This window comes from Pongo abelii, chromosome 1, assembly GCF_028885655.2.
Source record: "Pongo abelii isolate AG06213 chromosome 1, NHGRI_mPonAbe1-v2.0_pri, whole genome shotgun sequence".
NCBI classification, from domain to species: Eukaryota; Metazoa; Chordata; class Mammalia; order Primates; family Hominidae; genus Pongo; species Pongo abelii.
In genome coordinates, this window is record NC_071985.2 from 17,730,583 (window position 1) to 17,748,608 (window position 18,026).

Below are 18,026 nucleotides of genomic sequence, written 5' to 3' on the forward strand. Positions count from 1 at the left end.
TGAAGATGAAGACAGAGATCAGAGACGGTTTCAAACGAGTTTCCATATCTCATTGATACTAATAACGTCATTCCTGTGCTTTAAGGACTAACACTAGAAAATGCAACAAGAGCAGTTCTGAGACAGATGTCACAAAGCATGGGTTCAAGGAAAGAGGTCATGTTGATCTAGCTTTTTTTTTTTTTTGAGACAGAGTCTTGCTCCGTCACCCAGACTGGAGCGCAGTGGCGCGATCTTGGCTCACTGCAACCTCGCCTCCCGGGGTCAAGCGATTCTCCTGCCGTAGCCTCCTGAATAGCTGGGATTACAGGCATGTGCCCTACGTCCAGCTAATTTTTGTATTTTTAGTAGAGACGGGGTTTTACCATGTTGGTCAGGCTGGTCTCAAACTCCTGACCTTGTGATCCACCCACCTCGGCCTCCCAAAGTGCTGGGATTACAGGCATGAGCCACCCTGCCCAGCTGATCTAGCTTTTTAAAAGTGGCAAAGCCACTTACCTCCTCAGTGCCTCAGTTTTGTCTACAAAAAGATAGCATCATCCCTACCTTTTTTTTACTCTCTCAAAAATGTGATGAGGGTAAATGAGATGAGATTAAAAGATGTTTATGATGTGGGGAAATAATTTAAAAACAGATAGATACAGGCTTTGAGCAATAGAAACGTGTGCGTGTGTGTGTGTGTGTGTGTTGTCTATGGATACACATATACATATCCATAAGTATGTGTGTGCCATTAGATGGCAGCAGGAAGCTAATTCATAACAAAGTCAGCTTCAGCCAAGTTTTTCCTTTTATCAGACAGATTTCCTGTGACTTGGTCTCACTGACTCAGTCTCAACAGGATTCTCTGTGAGTGTCTCTTTGTCTTCTCTCTGTTTCTCCCTCTCTCTTTCCTCTCTTTCTACCCTTTCTTCCTCTCTCCCCAACTTAAAGAAAACACCTTTTATTAAATTATGAAAAACGTCAAATGTTCACAAAAGAAGAATAGTACAATGAGCCATCAACCCAACACACAAATTCAACAAATTCTGCCATACTTGCTTCAACTATCCATCCATCCTTCTCTCCTTCTCTCCCTCCCCACTGAATTTTAAAGCAAATCTCAGACTTCATGGTTTTCCACCTATATATTTCAATATGCATATGTAAAAATTATGTCCATATCCGTACATAATAATAATGCCATTGTGAAACTTAATAACATTAATGATAATTTCTTAGAATCTTATCATGTCTCTTTTCAATGCTTTGAAGCAAGAATGATGGCCATATTTTACATAATTTATAATTTATGAAATAGAATATTTGAATAATAAACCAATTCCATTTTGAAGGCTTCTGATGTAGCACTCTGTTAAAAAAAAAAAAAAAAACTACTTCAGAAAAGTATGGATTGACTATATTGGAAGTTGCAAGGCCTGAGGAATGTTTTCCCATGATTTTAGTCCCATCAGTGTTCTATGCCTCAGTTCTGGTAACCCCAGAATGATGCTGTTACCTGACAGTATTCTAATGAAGATTAAAGAAATAACATCTGTTAATCTTATTAAGTTCACTGAGGCAGGATGGGGCTGGGTGCCGGTAAATGGAGCAGATAAATGATGTGAGGCATCTACACTTTATTTTTCATGTTGAAAAGTCATCATAGAGAAACTTTCTCCTTTGGTGCACGTACTAATACTTCAGAGCACGTATGAACTACGATAGGTAGGAAAGTCATGCCAGAGACTACCTCTTAGTAACCTTAGTAGAAAATTACAGCTCAATGCCTACAGCCCTGGGAAGAGGCACATATAAATCCATTTCACACCATGTAGAGCTTACATAACTGAATCAGAATTTTAAAAAAGGAATCTGGTTGATAATTGTTCCAGAAGAAATCAACTCAATTTTTCAGTAAATACCAAAAACATTCATAAGACCTAGGTATTCTACTGTCAGCAATTTATACTAAGGAAACAAACATAGATGGAGGCAAAGATGCAGTTGCAAGGACATGTGTGTCAGTGTTGTTTAAAAAACAAACTTTTAAAAAATAACCCTTAAATATTCAACAACAGAGATGGGTGAATAAATTGCATTATAGAACCATGATGGGATACTTTGTAGCTATTAAAAATCACCTGGTAGGAATACACTGATTAACATGTAAATGTTTTGACAATATCTTTAGTGAAAAAAAAATCATGTTATAAGATAGTACAGGCTGGGCATGGTGACTCACGCCTGTAATCCCAGCCCTTTGGGAGGCCGAGGCAGATGGATCACCTGAGGTCAGGAGTTTGAGACTGGCCTGGCCAACATGGTGAAACCCCATCTCTACTAAAAATACAAAAATTAGCCAGGCATGGTGGTGCGTGCCTATAATCCCAGCTACTCAGGAGGCTGAGGCAGGAGAATCGCTTGAACCCAGGAGGCAGAGGTTGCAGTGAAGTGAGCCGAGATCATGCCACTGCCCTCCAGCCTGGGTGACAGCACGAGACTCCATCTCAAAAATAATAATAAAAAAATAAAATAATATAGTATAAAAGGCATCAATTCCTCTTTAGTTTAGCTGTATTTATACATGTGCATATATACCTGTGCACACACATACACACAAATGAGATTAGAAAGACATGGAGTAAACATAATGCTAACAGTAGTTATCTCTGTAAGCAGAATTATAAAAGTTGTTTTTTTTTTCCTCTAGGTTTTTCTGTAATGTGCATATAAAAATTAAGTAAAAAATATTTTTCTTTCAAAAATTTGACTACCAGATCTGGCAACATGGAAAACTGACCTAAAGTAGAATGCCACATACTATAAACACAAAGAAATAACAGATACAAGGAAAATAGAAAGAAAAGCAAATCCCTTAGAAATATGGAAGGAATACAGATTGGGATGCACATTAATTAACAAAGCAGCTGCTCACAGTTGAAGGCAAGGTGGAGATGAGGTCAGTATTCCCTGATAACAAACCAGACAAAGATGAATACTAACACAAAAATCCTCAACAACGTACTAGCAAACTGAATCCAGCACATAAAAAGGATTATACGTCATGAGCAAGTGAAATTTATCCCAGGCATGTGATATTCGAACATCAATTAATGTAATAGCCATATCAAGAGAAGAAAGGACAAAAACTGTATGATCACTGCAATAGATGCAGAAGCACATGATAAAATCCAACACTCTTTCAGAACTGTAAATTATCTGGGTGACGGGGGTGTGTGGAGAAGATCATCTGTGTTATACTGTAATAGCTGCTAGAGTAATCTCACATACACCAATAAGGAACTGTCACCATAATTAAGGGCTAGTTACTGTTGTTAGTTGCACAATGATGAAGTTCTTTTGAAAATATTGGTTAGCCCACTTATATGTGAAAAATGCCCTTTCTGCTTATACACAAGAAAAAAATATTCAGAAAGTTATTTTTGGCCTTGCTATGTCAAAAAGTCAATTGTACAAAGATCTACGTGTTAAACCTAAAATTATAATTTTAAAAGTCTATTAAAAACAAAAATGTCATGCATTTTTATTATCAGTTATGCAGAGGCTTTAAAACTGTTGCAAGACCATATAGTATATAGTAGCTTTTATACTGCTAATGCACAACTAACAGCTATAAAGTATTACTGAAAAAAATTAAGATTATCTAAGGAAAAAAACAGAAAATTATTTGGTGCGGCCATCTTATATGTTTATGTCTCCTACACAAAGCTAAATATTCTAGCAGTGATGTAATGAAAAATTACATCTTACTGTTGATACATGTATGCTCTGGTACACAGATGTCATTTTGTTGTCACAGCACTACAGTGAAATACACAAAAAAATGAAATTCATATAATGACTTAAATGTATTACATGTTAGAATTGACAACACAAACTACTTTTGCTTTGAAATCATGTATGCTTCAGTAAAATCATATTCAAATTAAAAAAAAAATCCAACACTCTTACATGATAAAATGCTCAACAAACTAGGACTAGAAGGGAACTTCCTCGACCTGATAAAGGGTATCTATGAAAAACCCACAGATAACATCATAATTAAAAGACTAAAAGCTTTCTCCCTAAGATCAGGAACAAGACAAGGATGCCTGCTTTTGCCACTTCTGTTCAATATTGTACTGGAGGTTCTAGACAGAGCAATTAGGTGAGAGACAAAAATAAAAGGCATCAAGATTGGAAAGGAAGTGAAGCTATCTGTATTTGCAGATGACATGATTTTGTATGTAGTAAACCCTAAGGAATCTGCTTAAAAAAAAAAAAAAAAACTATTAGAATAGGCCAGGGGTGGAGGCTTACGTCTGTAATTCCAGGACTTTGGAAGGCCGAGGCAGGTGGATCACTTGAGGTCAGGAGTTGGAGACCAGCCTCGCCAAAATGGTGAAACTCTGTTTCTACTAAAAATACAAAAATAAGCTAGGTGTGGTGGCGTATGCCTATAGTCCCAGCTACTTGGTGGGGCTGAGGCACAAGAATTGCTTGAATCAGGGAGGCGGAGGTTGCAGTGAGCCAAGATATCACCACTCCACTTCAGCCTGGGTAATGGAGTGAGACTCTGTCTCAAAAAAACACAAACAACAACAACAAAACTAGGCCGGGCATGGCGGCTCATGCCTGTAATCCCAGCACTTTGGGAGGCTGAGGCTGGCAGATCACCTGTGGTCAGGAGTTCAAGACCAGCCTGACCAACATGGAGAAACCCCGTCTCTACTAAAAATACAAAAATTAGCCGGGCATGGTGGCACATGCCTGTAATCCCAGCTACTTGGGAGGCTGAGGCAGGAGAATCGCTTGAACCTGGGAGGTGGAGGTTGCGATGAGCCGAAATCGTGCCATTGCACTCCAGCCTGGGCAACAAGAGTGAGACTCCATCTCAAAAACAAACAGACAAAAAAAACTATTAAAATAAACAAGAACACTGTCCATGAATTTTCTTAGCATTATTCATAAGAGCCAAAAAAGTGGAAACAACCCAAATGTCCATCAACTGATGAATGAATAAATAAAATGTGGTGTATCCATATGACAGAATATTACTCGGCAATAAAAAGAAATGAAGCACTGATACTTGCTGCAACATGGATGAACCTTGAAAACGTGCTAATTGAAAGAGGCATACTAGGCTGGGCGCGGTGGCTCACGCCTGTAATCCCAGCACTTTGGGAGGCCGAGGTGGGTGGATCACGAGGTCAGGAGATCGAGACCATCCTGGCTAACACGGTGAAACCCGTCTCTACTAAAAATACAAAAAAATTAGCCGGGCGTGGTGGCGGGCGCCTGTCGTCCCAGCTACTCAGGAGGCTGAGGCAGGAGAATGGCAGGAACCCGGGAGGCGGAGTTTGCAGTGAGCAGAGATCGCGCCACTGCACTCCAGCCTGGGAGAGAGAGCGAGACTCCGTCTCAAAAAAAAAAAAAAAAGAAAGAAACATGCTAATTGAAAGAATGGAATTTTATGATTCCATTACATGAAATGTCCATAACAGGCAAATATATACATACAGAAAGTCGATTAGTTGTTGCCTAAGGCCACGGAGGTGGGGGGCGGTTAAGGGTAATTGAGAATGGCAGGTAATGGATATTGGTGTCCAAATTTTGATGGCATCAAAATTTCTCATAAAAAGGACAACATACTCTCAACCATAGACCAGGAGAAGCTACCTGTAAAGAACTACAAAAAGGAGAGAAGGGGGAAACAGCAGTTTGGGGAAAGACAACCTAATAGAAAAATGTCAAGAATATAAGGGGAAGTAATATATAGATGAAATCTGGGTGGCAAAAGTTTTCATTGTAAAGATATTCACTATTAGATTAAACCTCATTAAATTGCCAATACTTGATAGTTTTAGCTCACAAAAATGCGATTTCATATAGGTAAAATTAGTAGCAGTAGGAAAATTAAGAGATACTGTCAGCCAAATGTGGTGGCTCGCGTCCATAATTCCAACACTTTGGGAGGCCAAAGCGGGAGGATCACTTGACGTCACAAGTTCAAGACTAGCCTGGGCAACATGGTGAGACCTCATCTCTATGAAAAATAAGAAAATTAGCCAGGCACAGTGGCCTGTGCCTGTAGTCCCAGCTACTAGGTAAGTAGAGGCAGGAGGATGGCTTGAACACAGGAGTCTGAGACTGCAGTGAGCTATGATCACACCACTGCGCTCCAGCTTGGGCAACAGAGCGAGACCCTCTCTCCAAAAAAAAAAAAAAAAGAAACCATTAAAAATCCATTAGATTGACCATCAGGACTCACAAAATTATGTGGAAACATAAACTATTAGACAGTTGTAGAAGAAAGCTTAGATTGGCTTAGAAAGCACTTTGGCAATATCTAATAAAGTAGAACATACATATACCCCTAAGACCAAGCAACTTCACTCCTTCATAATCTTCCTAGAGAAATTCTTACATAGGTACACAAGGACATAAGCCAAAGATATGGTATTACCCAGAGTTCTTCAGAGAAACAGAACCAGAACCAATAGAGAGAGAGAGAGAGAGTGTGTGTGTGTGTGTGTGTGTGTGTGTGTGTTTAATTATAAGGAATTGGCTCACAGGATTACAGAGGTTGAGAAGTCCCAAGATAGGCAGATGGCAGGCTGGAGACCCAGGAGAACCATTGTTCAAGTCCAAAGGCCTGAGAACCAGAACAGCTGATGTTATTAATACTAAAAGCCAGCAGGCTCCAGACCCAGGAACTGATGTTTCAGTCTGAGTCTTTTTTTTTTTTTTTTTGGAGGCAGAGTTTTGCTCTTGTTGCCCAGGCTGGAGTACAATGGTGCAATCTCGGCTCACTGCAATCTCTGCCTCCCGGGTTCAGGTGATTCTCCTGCCTCAGTCTCCTAAAGTAGCTTGGATTACAGGTGCCTGCCACCACGCCCAGATATTTTTTGTATTTTTAGTAGAGATGGGGTTTCACCATGTTGGCCAGGCTGGTCTTGAACTCCTGACCTCAGGGGATCCACCTGCCTCAGCCTCCCAAAGTGTGGGGATTACAGGCGTGAGCCACCACGCCCAGCCAGTCTGAGTCTTAAGGCCAGAAAAGACCAATGTCTCAAGCAGCCAGGGAAGAGGAGTTCCCTCTTACTTAGCTTTTGTGTTCTATTCGGGTCTTCGATTGATGAGCTGAGGCCCACCCACATTAGGAAGGGCAGTCTGCTGTATTCAGTCTGCCAATACAAATGCTAATCTCATCTGGGAACACCCTCACAGGCACACCCAGAGTAATGTTTGGTCAAAAGCTTGGGTGCCCATAATCCAGTCAAGTGGACACATAAAATTAACCATCACAGATACTCACTTTAGTATTGCTTATAATATCAAAAACTTGGGCCAGCCATGGTGCTCACACCTGTAATCCTAGCACTTTGGGAGGCTGAGGCGGGTGGATCATCCGAGGTCAGGAATTCAAGATCAGCCTGGACAACATGGTGAAACCCCATCTCTACTAAAATTACAAAAAAAAAAAAAAAATTAGCCGAGCATGGTGGCAGGTGCCTGTAATCCCAGCTACTTGGGAGGCTGAAGCAGGAGAATCACTTGAACCCAGGGAACAGAGGTTGCAGTGTGTTGAGATCACACCACTTCATTCCAGCCTGGGCGAAAGAGCGAGACTCTGTCTCAGTAAATAAATAAATAACTTGGAAATAATCTAATTGTCTATTTATTCTACAAATACTCACTAGGCACTCATATGCCAGGGACCATTCAACATGTTTGGGATACACCAGTGAGTAAAAAAGACAAACGTTCCTCTCCTTGGCGAGGTTACATATTAATTAAAGAAGACAAACAATAAGCCTAATACATACGTAGGGTATATATTACTTATGTAATACAGGAAAGCTACTTTCCACAACTTCAAGGATACCATTCATATTATATCCTATGTAAATGCCACCCTCTGCAAATGTGTAAGGCAATAGTGGGGTGGGGAGTGGGTGGCCAGTGACAATTTAAATTAGAAGATCAAAGTAGGCACTATTAAGTAGGTGACAGAGCACAAACTTAAAAGAGATGAGGGAATTATTGTGCAGATATCTGGAGGAAAGAGCAAACCAGGCAGAAGAACCAGACTGTGTAAAGATCCAAAAGCTGGAGGCTGGGGAGACTGTGAAAAGACCCAAGGGGAGAGGGTTAGAATAAGATGAAGTGGAGCAAGGGGTACATTACAAAGTCATGTGGGCCACTGTAAGGACTTGTGGGCTTTTTAGTCTGAATGAATGAGCAGCCATTACAGAGGTTTAAACAGAGGAGCAAAGTGATCTGACTGCATGTTAAAGGGATCACTCTGGCTAAAGGGAAGCAAGGATGGAAGCAGGAAGCCACTACAGTAATTCAAGTGAGAAATGGTGATGGCTTGGGCCAGAATGATAACAACAATGTTGGGTTCTAGATATATTCTGAATATAGAGCCTATAAAAATCCTGACAGATTGGATGTGGAATGAGAGTTAAAGAGAAGACTCAAGGATAACTCATATTATGCCTGATCAACTGGAAGAATGAAGTTGCCATCAACTGAGAAGCGTGTAACCCATGGAGCAGGGGTTTTTTAAATTTTTATTTATTTATTTTTGAGACGGAGTCTCGCTCTGTCACCCACACTGGAGTGCAGTGGTGGGATATTGGCTCACTGCAACCTCTGCCTCCTGGGTTCAAGCAATTCTCCTGCCTCAGCTTCCTGAGAAGTTGGGATTACAGGCATGCACCACCACATCCAGCTAACTTTTGTATTTTTAGTAGAGACAGGGTTTCACCATGTTGGCCAGGCTGTTCTCAAGCTCTCAATGTCTGGTGATCCACCCACCTCAGCCTCCCAAAGTGCTGGAATTACAGGCATGAGCCACTGTGCCCAGCCATGGAGCAGGTTTGAGGGGAGAAGACAAGCTGAGTTCTGAACATGTTTACTTTACAGGTATATTACACATTCATATGAAAATGCTGAATTGGGAATTAGGCATCTTGAGTTCTGAATTGGAAATTAGACAGGCATCTTGAAGAGATATCTGAGCTAGAGTTGTTCAGTGTATAGATAGTATTTTTTTTTTTTAATAGAGATGGGGTCTATGTTGTCTAGGCCAGATTACAATGGCTATTTACAGGCAAGATCATAGTGCACTACAGGCTCAAACTCCTGAGCTCAAGGGATCTTCCTGCCTCAACTTCCCAAGTAGCTGGGACTACAGGTACACCACCACTCCCAACTAGATAGTATTTAAATCCATGAGACTGTATAAGACCACTAAGGGGTCTGATGTAGCTAGAGAAGAGATTCAAGGATTGAGCCTTATTAGAAGGTTAAGGCCAGGAGAAGGAACCAGTAAAGGAGACTGAGAAGCAGCTAGTGAGACAGGAGAAAGACCAAGAGTGTGGTGTCTGGAAGCAACTGGAAAAGTGTCAAGGAGGCAGGAAGGGCCACCCATGTCAAATGCTGCTGACAGGTTGCGTAAGATAAGGACAACAGGTTAAATACTGGACGAAACAATACAAGACATGTTGAGAAGAGCAGTTCTGATGAAACGTAAGAGACAAAAGTCTGAGTGAGTTCAAGAGAGAATGAGAGGAGAATCGGATTTGGAAAGTACATACATCTCAGGCTTTGTTGCAAAGGGGAGCAAGTTAATGGAAGACAGTTGATGGTGAAAAGGGGAAGATAAAAGGGTTTTAAGATAGGCAAAATGAAAGTGTTTATATGCTAGCAGGGAGCTGCAATAGAAAGAAAAAAAAATGGTCATTCAGGATAGAAGTGAGAATTGCTCCATTAGTCCTTGAATAGGTAAGAGTAGGACCTAATTCACAAGAGGAGAGGTTGGCTTTAGAGAAAAGCATGAATACTGGTAGGCAAGAAGGCAGAGTCTGTGAGTGCAGGTATTGGTAGGTCAGTAGATGTGATGAGATTGTGGAAATTCTCCCCCTTGTTACTTGGATTCTCTTAGCCATTAGCCAAAAGGGAGGGTGGGGAGGAGCAATGGGAGTTAGATGAAAGAGGAGACAATGTGAAATATGAAATAGTCATCAATGAGAGTGGAAGAATGAATAGACTAAGGAAACACAGTATGATTGTCAGGCAGTATTTGAGACCCACATGAAATTCATGGTCATAAAGTTAAAATGGGGCCAGTCAATGGGGTTGTCTATTTTTCCTTTATTTTCTTCAATGTCAAAGGGGCAGGGAGTAGCTGGAGGATGGATTTAATCTGGGCTGTAGTTTTTCCAGTGTGTATGATGAAGTAAGAGGGGAGCAAGGGAGTTGAAGACGTATGAAAGGAGTGGTGATAACTGCAATGGAATCGAAGCTAGGTTATAAAAGAGACTGCAGAGGGGTTAATGAGCAGGTGAAAGATAATAGGATCAATGGAGTTAAGGTCCCAATGGGGTCTAAGGACTGTTGAAGCTGGGATACTGGAAAGGGGTAAACTTGAAAGATGATAAGTGATAAACAGAATGGATGCATAAAATTGAGAATATGAATTGGTAATGTCAGGGTAATGGTAAGGTCTTCAGTATCATCATGAGAGTGAGTAGCAGGAGCTACACTCATCAAGAAAGAAGAGTGTGGCCAGGCGCAGTGGCTCATGCCTATAATCCCAGCACTTTGGGAGGTGGAGGCAGGTGGATCACTTGAGGTCAGGAGTTCGGGACCAGCTTGGCCAACATGGTGAAACCCCGTCTCTACTAAAAATACCAAAATTAGCCATGTGTGATGGCTCATGCCTGTAATCCCAGCTACTTGGGAGGCTGAGGCAGGAGAATTGCTTGAATCAGGGAGGCGGAGTTTGCAGTGGGCCGGGATCATGCCACTGCACTCCAGCCTGGGCGACAGAAAGGAGGGAGAGTAGTCTGGGGTACATCAGATTACAGCAGAAGGAAACTGATAAACTGGTCTATCAGTTTATGTGAGTGCAAGTGATAAACCGATAAAATGATTTATCAATTAAATTGATAAATGGATTAACTAGAATTGTCAGCTAAAATGGATTAACTAGAGTTACACACATTGATGCATATAAATCTCAAAAACACTAATATTGAATGAAAAAAATCAGTTGCAAAAAGATATGTACACTGACATTATTTATATGTAAATTTTAAAACCAAACAAAACATAAACTGTTAATGGGTAGATAGTTATATAGTAAAAACATGAAAATGTGTATCAGAAAAATATATATTTCAGTTTCTAGTTGGTAGTTGCCTCTGGAGATGGCAGGGTTGGAGTCAGATTCCATAACATTTTAATTCTTTAAAAATAGCCTGAAATAAATGTGGTTTTAAGAAGTTTAAAGCAACTAGTTGTGAATACTTAGGAAACAAAGTTTCCTGTGTATTCTCACTGTAAGCGCATGACCATGAATTTCTTGATGAATTTCTTGTGGGTCTCTTACAAGGCTTCATATGATCTAACTCAAGATCAGGAAGTGATTCCAGCAGCTATTCTCACTGTTTACTAAAGATAAAGTTTCTGGGCCGGGCGGGGTGGCTCACGCCTGTAATCCCAGCACTTTGGGAGGCTGAGGGGGTGGCTCACAAGGTCAGGAGATACAGACCATCCTGGCTAACACGGTGAAACCTCATCTCTACTAAAAATACAAAAAATTGGCCGGGCATGGTGGCACGTGCCTGTAGTCCCAGCTACTCGGGAGGCTGAGACAGGAGAATTGCTTGAACCAGGGAGGTGGAGGTTGCAGTGAGCGGAGATCCTGCCACTGCACTCCAGCAACAGAGCAAGACTCTATCTCAAAAAAAAGAAAGAAAAAAAAAAAGGACAAAGTTTCTGGCTTCTCTGGTCTACCTTCCACAAACCTACATCTTTTTTCATCTCAAATCCTCCTTAGAAAAGATTGAAACAATATTAATAATAATAATACCAACATTATCTTTGGTTTTAAGCTCTTACATCATAGAAAACCTAACAAACGTGCCACCTGTATTTTCAGGCTTGCTCACTGATTCCCATTTGAATGAAAGGGACCCAACAAACACTACTGTCAATTTGTATGTATTTTTCTAGAGATACTCTGTGCGTTTTAAAAACACATATTTTTAATTTTTTTCACACAGTTGTGACATATACAAAATTTGATTTTTTTAGTTAAAATAGCTTGGATATCTTTTCATAACCATACATGCAGAGCTGTCTCATTCTTTTGTCTTTTTTGAGACGGAGTTTTGCTCTTGTTGCCCAGGCTCGAGTGCAATGGTGCGATTTCGGCTCACTGCAACCTCCACCTCCCAGGTTCAAGTGATTATCCTGCCTTAACCACCCGAGAAGCTGGGATTACAGGCACGCGCCACCGCACCTGGCTGATTTTTGTATTTTTAGTAGAGACAGGGTTTCACTATGTTGGCCAGGCTGGTCTCCAACTCCTGACCTCAGGTGATCCTCCCACCTCGGCCTCCCAAAGTGCTGAGATTACAGGCGTGAGCCACCACGCCTGGCCTGTCTCATTCTTTTTAATGGCTTAACAGCATTTAATTTATAGTTATGCCATAAATTATCTAACTTGTTCTCCTTGGAAGGACATTTATATTTCAAACTTTCTGATACTTGAAACAATGTTGTAAAGAGTATTTTTTGAATATATAAATTCACAAATGTATGAATACACTTGGCAGATATTGCCAAAATCCCTCCATATAGATCAACGTTGATTTCCACTTTTCACAGCAGCATGAGTGCCCATTTCTCCCAGGTCAACAGAGTGTTCTTGGGCTTCAAACTCTACCCCATCTGAAAAAAGTGGTAATATAGTTTAAATCTGTATTTCTCTTCTTATGAGAGAGATCAGCCATCTTTTCCTATGCTTAAGAACCATTTGTATTTTATATCTGAAAACTCTGTCAGCATTCAGTCAGGAAAACAGAAGGCACTCAAGTATTACACTCAGGAAAGGATTGAATCCAGGTGCTTCCAAAACACTGGAAGGGCTGGAGGAAAGGAAGGTCAGGGAAAGCTGCCAGTGAGTGCAGGAAATCAAGAAGTCACAGGAATTGCAGGAAATCACAGCTGATGATCTCAGCTGCCTGCAGCACTGAAGCAGGTGATTAACAAAATGCAGAAGGTCCTGCAGAACCTCACGTATGCCGTCTGAACAAGCCTATATACGCCTGCCCGCTGGCTGAAGGAATAAGGGCTTGTTTCTCTTTTGCCTTCCAAATAGTACACGTGCCTCTCATTAGTAGAATGAAAATAAACCCTCTTAGCAAGAAAATCAAGGAAGTGTGGTTTCCAGGCTTCCAGCTCCTACAATAGAGTTTGGAAAGCAAGTCTGAAGTTGAGTATCAATGGGCAATGCCCAGCACAGTCCATCCTTTTGGTTACTTGGCACTCATACACTCCCTGCTAGCAAGGTTTAAACTTCCAAACGTCACCTAATGTCATGTAATCGGGGCATGATAAACTTTTTGCTGAAGGAGAGAGACAAAGTCTTGTCAGTTCCTATCTACATCTCTGATATTTATTCCTTTTAGTGCAATACAACTCGCCTTTGCCATACTATAACTTGAAGGCTAAATTAAAAGGTTAACCAACACTAAACACTCTATATAAAAATAACAGAGGCCGGGCATGGTGGCTCACGCCTGTAATCCCAGCACTTTGGGAGGCTGAGGCGGGCGAATCACCTGAGGTCGAGAGTTCAAGACCAGCCTGACTAACACGGAGAAACCTCGTCTCCACTAAAAATACAAAATTAGCCGGGCATGGTGACGCATGCCTGTAATCCCAGCTACTTGGGAGGCTGAGGCAGGAGAATCGCTTGAACCCGGGAGGCGGAGGTTGCGGTGAGCCGAGATCGCGCCACTGCACTCCAGCCTGGACAACAAGAGTGAACTCCGTCTCAAAAACCAAAACAAAACAAAACAAAAACGAACAAACAAAAAAACAGAGTAAAAAGGGAGGGAGGAAAAGACACAAATGGCCAATATATAAAATACACGTATTACAAAGCAAGGAGAAAACAAGCATTGTGGCTTATGTCCTTGTTTCTGCATCTACTCCTGAGGTGATAGTTGATATTTATGATTTCCTTCTACTATCCATCCTATGTTCCCTTTCTCTGTAGTCAAAACTTCAGTTAATTGAGCGTTTTTTTTACCTGGTGGGTGACTCAAATCTTCATTCCTGAAGAGGCAGTGCCATTAGGATCTGCGTGTTTGGTGTTGCTAGTCTTTTATCCATTTTACCTCCATACATGGAAGTACTAAGAAGTGTCCCAGAGAAACTCCTGTGTGTGTGCATGTGTGTGTGTGGTATCAGGTAGACGAAGGCAGCCTTAGAGGCTTTTGTGGGCATTACGGATATGGAAAAAAGTTTTGTATTTTGAGTTCTGTGTTTTTATGTCACCCAGATATTGTTCTGTCATGTTTCTTAAAGCAACAGTTAGGATCTGGAAAATGCAACTGCTTATATTATTCAAAAGATCATTGACAATGGTTACAAACAAGACCTTCCCAGAAAAAAAGCAGACCAGTAAGGATGACTTTTATCTTAAAATCTGAAGATGACATAACTAAAAATTAACTATAGATATTCCTTTTATTCTGCAAAGGCAAAAAAAAAGATTTTTTTGAGACAATTATATATAGATAGAAAACAATCAGAATAGGTAATCTCTGAATTAAAATCAGTGTGACTCTATAAAATGAGAACTTTAGAGGAATGGGGTGCTACAACTATGGAACACTCATTCAAGAGAACTTCATTCACTTTCTTAAAAACAAACATACAAAAGAAAATCCAAATGCTACATAAATCCTGAGAACTGCTTCATCTAAAATCCTAATAGGTTTGGAAAGCCTTTGATGGTGCATGGGACCTTAAGAAATCATCTGTGTGATGGCTAATACTGAATGTCAACTTGATTGGATTGAAGGTTACAAAGTATTGATCTTGGGTGTGTCTGTGGGGGTGTTGCCAAAGGAGAGTAACATTTGAGTCAGTGGCTGGGAAAGGCAGACCCACCCTTAAATCTGGGTGGGCACCATCTAATCAGCTGCCAGCTCGGCTAGAATACAAGCAGGCAGAAAAATGTGAAAGGAGAGACTGGTCTAGCCTCCCAGCCTACATCTTTCTGCCGTACTGGATGCTTCCCGCCCTCTAACACTGGACTCCAAGTTCTTCAGTTTTGGAACACAGATTGGCTCTCCCTGCTCCTCATCCTGCAGACGGTCTATTGTGGGACTTTGTGATCGTGTGAGTTAATACTTAATAAACTCTCTCTCTCTCTCTATATATATATATACACATATATTCCATTAGTTCTGTCCCTCTAGAGAACCCTAACCCTACTACAATCTATACCAGGTGATTCTTAGTTTTAAGTCAAAAATCCATTTGAGAGAGATATGAAAGCCATGAATGTTTCTCTCTAGAGAAACACTCTAACGCCGGGCACGGTGGCTCACCCCTGTAATCCCAGCACTTCGGGAGGCCGAGGTGGGTGGATCACCTGAGGTCAGGAGTTCGAGATCAGCCTGCACAACATGGTGAAACCCCGCCTCTACTAAAAATACAAAAACTGGCAGGGTGTAGTGGTGTGCGCCTGTAGTCCCAGCTACTCGGGAGGCTGAGACAACGGTTCTTAATCTGGGTTCCAGCAACATAGTTTTAGAGCATCCATAGATGAATTTCAGAGGATCCATGAATCTCCTTACATTATATGCAAAATATAATTACATATGATTATGCATTATATATAATTGTGGGTATAGTCTATTGAATGAGGTATATTCCTGGGAGGCTGAGGCAAGAGGATCACTTGAGCTTGGGGGTTTGAGACCAGCCTGGGCAACATAGCGAGACCTTGTCTCTACAAAAAAGAAAAGAAGGCTGGATGTGGTGACTCATACCTGTTATCCCAGCACTTTGGAAGGCCGAGACGGGTGGATCACCTGAGGTCAGGAGCTCGAGACTAGCCTGACCAATATGGTGAAACCCCGTCTCTACTAAAAATACAAAAACTAGCAGGGTGTAGTGGTGTGCGCCTGTATTCCCAGCTACTCGGGAGGCTGAGACAGGAGAATTGCTTGAACCCAGGAGGCGGAGGTTGCAGTGAGCGGAGATTGCACCACTGCACTTTTTACTTCTGTATGGTTGATAGTAACATTCCCTCATTCATTCCTGATTTTAGTAACTTGAGTCTTTTTTTCTTGATCAGTTTAGGCAAAGGTTAATTTTGTTGATCTTCACGAAGAATCAAATTTTGTTTTTGTTGCTATTCTCAATTATTTATTATTTTTGGACAGAGTCTCGCTCTGTCACCCAGGCTAGAGTGCAGTGGCTCACTGCAACCTCCCCCTCCTGGGTTCAAGAGATTCTCCTGCCTCAGCCTCCCAAGTAGCTAGGAATACAGGCACGTGCCACCACACCCAACTAACTTTTGTATTTTTTAGTAGAGACAGGGTTTCGCCATGTTGACCAGACTGGTCTCGAGCTCCCGACCTCAGGTGATCCACCGGCCTCAGCCTCCCAAAGTGCTGGAATTACAGGTGTGAGCCACCACGCCCAGCCCTCAATTGTTTTTCTCTTCTGTATTTCATATTTCTGCTAAAATCTTTATTAGCTTTCTTCTGCTTCTTTTGTGGTTTACTTTGCCCTTCTTTTTCTAATTTCTTAAGGCTGAAGTTTAGCTTATTAATTTGAAACCTTCTTTAAATGCAAGCATTTAAAGCTATAAAGTTCCATCTGAACACAGCTCCACTGCATCCCATATGCTATTGTATATCAACTTTTTCTTTCCATTCACCCCAAAGTATTTTCTAATTTCCCTGTGATTTCATCTTTGACCCACTGATTACTTAGGAGTACATTGCTTAACTTCCATCTTTTAGTAAATTATACCACTTTCCTTCTATTGATTTATAGTTTCATTCCATTGTGGTAAGAGTAACACATTTTGTATGATTTCAGTATTTTTAAATTTATTGAGACGTTTTGTGGTCTGAAATTTTGCAAAGAATGTTTCATGTGCACTTGAGAAAAATATGTATTCTGCTGTTCGGTGGAGCGTTCTGTATATATGTCTGTTTAATCCAATTGGTCTACAGAGTGGTTCAAGTTCCTTACTGATCTTGTCATGGTGTCCTAGCCATTGGAAGTGGGGTACTGAAATCTACAATGATTACTGTTGAATTGTCTATTTCTCTCCACTTAAATTTTGCTTTATGTATTTTGGGGCTCTGTTAGAAATATGTGTGTACATGTATACACACACATATATAATTGTTATCTATTCTTGATGGGTTGAGTCTTTTATTATGTTGTTTCTAGCAAAAAAATAATTTTCTTAAAGTCTATTTTGTTGGATATTATTCACATAGCCACTCTAGCTCTCTTTTGGTTATTGTTTGCATGGAATATCTTTTTCCATCCTTTTACTTTCAATCTACTTGTGTGTCTGAATCTAAAGTAAGTCTTATGTAGACATAAAGGGATTGGATTAAATTTTCAAATCTGTTCTGCCAATCTAATTTAAATATCATCTTTCTTTGAGGCACCTTCAAAAAGCCCCAGGGCACTCCATGTGTACTTTAAAAATCACTGATGTAGGCTGCACATGGTGGCGCACGCCTGTAATCCCAGCACTTTGGGAGGCTGAAGTGGGAGGATCACTTGAGGTCAGGGGTTTGAGACCAACCTGGCCAACATGATGAAAACCCCATCTCTACTAAAAATAGAAAATTACCCAGGCATGGTGGCATGTGCTTGTAATCCCAGCTACTCGGGAGGCTGAGGAATGAAAATCGCTTGAACCCAGGAAGTGGAGGCTGCAGTGAGCCAAGATCATGCCACTGCACTCCAGCCTGGGCAATAGAGACTAAGTCTAAAAAAATAAAATAAAAAAAAAATTCACTGATGTAATACATGCCGGAAATTATTTATGAAAAGAACCCAATATTCTTTCAGAATTTTGTCAGCAAAATTACCATATGACCTAGAACCAGTTTCTTTTTCTATTAAAGATGAAAACTGTTACCACACATGATGCCATCATAGTAAGTATTTTTAAAAGTGAGACACTCAGA